The following is a 3,488-nucleotide window of genomic DNA, read 5'->3' as shown; positions in this document are numbered from 1 at the left end:
GAAACGCAGTTGGGCTGCCATGGGGAGACATACTGCTGGGCTGGTGGCTACCGGGCCTACGGGGATGTTCCTTCGGCCACGCCAGCAAAGGTGGAAGCAGAGCAGGAGCCAGTCGCCAGACGTGCGCCCAAGAGAAAGCGCGCTCCGCAAGAGTCGGACGAAGATCTTTGCCCCCGACCCCAAATCCGGCGATTGTAGCATGGTGCCAGGAGGCGGACTCCACAGAATCTTGCTGGCTGAGCCACTCTCAAGAGAGGGCCATGGCAAAGCTCACAAGGTTACCACCCGCCCCCCCCAATGCACCATTTCCTGCCCCCGAAGCAGGAACAGGATGGAGAGTCAAGCAGCACGCACCCTGCCCCGAGGTTCACATGCTCCTTTATTCCCAGCCCCTTCTGTCCCCAGTGGGGTCCCCTAATGCTCGGCAAAGTGTTTTTCTGTAACAGATTTCTAAAGTTCGCCACAGCTCAGACTTAGGTCACTACCCCTGTGCTGGGCACTCCTCTCACCCGGGAAAGGTTCCAAAGCTGGAGCAGCTCCAGGGAGTGTCAGGGATCAGAGCAAAAACTTGAGAGGCTGGGGATGAAGGAGTTTGGGCACAGTCCCTAAAGCATCTCAGTGGTTGAGCTTCTGTGAGAAGGCACATCCCCACTGTGTGGGGAGGTGGTGGGGGGAAGGGGTCCCTAGAGGAGGCAGCTAGGGGGAAGGCCTGAGGCTGGAAATGAGGAATGGCGTGCGGCCTCTGAGCGAGCACACGCACTTAGCCCTTGAGGTTTCTGGGAAAGCTAGAGCCACAAGGGCCACGAGAGAAGGCAAGTGGAGCAGCAGAAGCCAGGTGCCAGATCTCTCCTCAGAACCTATACTTCTCCACGAGGCCGGGCCTTCCACGCTGAGGTAGGAGCGATCCTGGCCAGAAGGACAGCCAGCGGCAGCTCTGGGAGGAAGGGTGCTGCATTGGGGGCTCTGCTGCCATGGAAATGACTTCATTTCCTTCCACTCAAATACCGTACGGACTGGGTTCCTGCTCTGGTGAGTACAAGGGTCGCTGACTCTCCCCAGAAGGTTGTTCAGTTCACATCCCCAAAGTCCCTCTATTCGGGCCCTGGGGGGGGTGTAGCAACTCCTGAGGGCGCTCTTTCCTGAGGCTGGCTGACCGAAGTGGGGGAGGTTCCTGATAGGTCCCAGGTGCTGGTTGAAGTCCCCAGAGAATGGTCATGAAGGCTGGAGAGTCAAGTAGGTGGAGAGAGAAGTCCGGGGGCAGAGGGCCCCTACCTGAATCCAGAGCTCACAAGGTTATTACCCCCCACCATTTCCAGAAACTATCTCTTCCCCCATACCAGCCCCAATGGCCCGGTACCGGGAAACCGGGAGCCCAGAGCACTTGTGGCCACACAGACACTCGCACGCAGCCCTCGGCGTGGGCAGGGCCTGTTGCAGGCGGATGGGGACGAGGTGTGCTCCCGGGAGACCTCGGGCTGAAGGTGGCCCTCTGAGAGAAGCACCCCAGCTTGGACAGGAAGTTTAGAGGTGGGGGAGAGCAACCTAGGGCGCCCCCTCCGAGCAGTGGGAGTGGGAAGAGGGCCGGGGGCAGAGGGCACCCACGATGGGAGGCCAGTGGGCTCTCAGCAGAGGCCAGCTGAGCCCGCGGGACCTGCCTCTGAGCAGGGGCCGGGAGGGCAGTGCTGCCCTGTGGCTTCCGGGCTTCGTGGATCACGGCTCTCCGCACACGGGTCGTAGGGTCCTCTGACCCTGTATCGCCTCCCTCACCCAGGGCCCCTCGCGAGGCCGTGCCGCTGGGTGGCCTGTGTCGACGGGCACAACCCCATCACCCGCCCCTCTCAGACCCGCCGCCACTGCCCGCCTGCCTGGCCCTGTGCAGCTTGTGATCTGGGGGGCCTCGAGGGTCCCCGCGCACTCCACCAGCGGCCTCTGCTGGGTCTGCTGCTCCTGCTGGGTCTGCTGCTGTGGCCGGTAACCCGTGTGCACACCACGCCGGCCACCTCCAGTACCCCAAGTCCGCGGGAGCGCACGCGTGCCCTGACGCAGGACTTCCCGCTTGTGGACGGGTGGCTGCAGTGTGTGAGGGATGCTTGGGGCCGTTGTGGGCCTAGCCTGGCCCTGGGCAGCAGAGGAGGTCCGGAGGTGCCCACACAAGCGTGGTGTGAGGCTCCCTCAGGCTGCCCCAGGCCAGACAATGTATCCTGCCTGATCCCAAGACCTAAGGGGCCCACCCACTTGCCTTGACCTCCCTCCAGCCACAACGACATGCCCCTGGTCCTGAGGCTGTTGCACCACAATGGGCTCCAGGCTGTTAATCTAAGCAAGTTCAGCCACGGCCACACTACCTTGGACGGGATGAAAGACGGTCTCGTGGGTGCGCAGGCACCAAGGGGACACACAAGGTGTCCCCGTGGCTGCTGGGGAATAGTGGGGTAGTTTGGGGGCCTCCGAGACCACAGGTTAGTCACATTGGAACTATGTTACCATAGTGACCTAGAAAGTGCCATGCCATGGATGCTGCGGGCTACAGGGGTCACCGTGAGGCACCCTGACGGGCATCCAAGTACCACAGAAAAAAACAATGCGTTACAGGTGACTTCTGGGCACAGTGAGCGCTGTGCCAGCTGAGGAGGCGATGAGAAGCCCAAGGAGTTCCAAGCCCCAAACCAAGCCCTGGCCTTCCCTCACTTCTGGTCAGCCTACGTCCCACGCCAGACCCACCAACGGGATGCCGTGCGCCTCACCTCGGAGCAAATCAACCTCATCCGCCTCATGTGTGCCTCCTATTCTGCGCTGGAGCTTCTGACCTCAGTTAAAGGTACACGGGGGACTTCCCTGGTAGTCCAGAGGTTAGGACTCCACGCTTCCACTGCAGGGGGCTCGGGTTGGATCCCCGCTCACCAGGGAAGAGGCTCAGGTTCAAGGGCTCCTGCTTTGAACCATCTTCTACTCAACAGGTAGAAAACAAAGCCTTGATCTGCCCTCCTAAGCCTTGTCCTCTCTCTCCAATTATGGATTCAACAGACACTTACTGAGCCCCTAAGATATGTCAAGCACTGGTAGGCACTGGACATAACTTGATGAGACAGGAGGGAAAGGTTCAGTAGAACACAGGGTTATAGAAAAGGCACTTAAAATATGTGAGAAATTCAAACTGTGTATGGTGCTATGAAGGAGCAGTTATGTAAGGCTGTGGGAGTCTACGTCAGCAGGAAAGAGACGGATGTGGCTTGAGGAGGGCCTCCCTTAAGAAATAAACTCTGGGGACTACCCTGGTGGTGCAGTGGTACAGAATCTGCCTGCCAACACTATTTACGGTGGCCAGGACAGGGAAGCAACCGAAGTGTCCATCGAGAGACGAACAGATAAAGAAGATGTGGCACATATGGACTCTTACTCCGCCATAAAAGGAAATGAAACTGAGTTATTTGTAGTGAGTTGGATAGACCCAGAGTCTGTCATACAGAGTGAAGTAAGTCACAAAGAGG

The sequence above is a fragment of the Kogia breviceps genome, chromosome 11, assembly GCF_026419965.1.
Source record: "Kogia breviceps isolate mKogBre1 chromosome 11, mKogBre1 haplotype 1, whole genome shotgun sequence".
Lineage (NCBI taxonomy): Eukaryota > Metazoa > Chordata > Mammalia > Artiodactyla > Physeteridae > Kogia > Kogia breviceps.
This window is presented reverse-complemented; position numbering follows the sequence as displayed.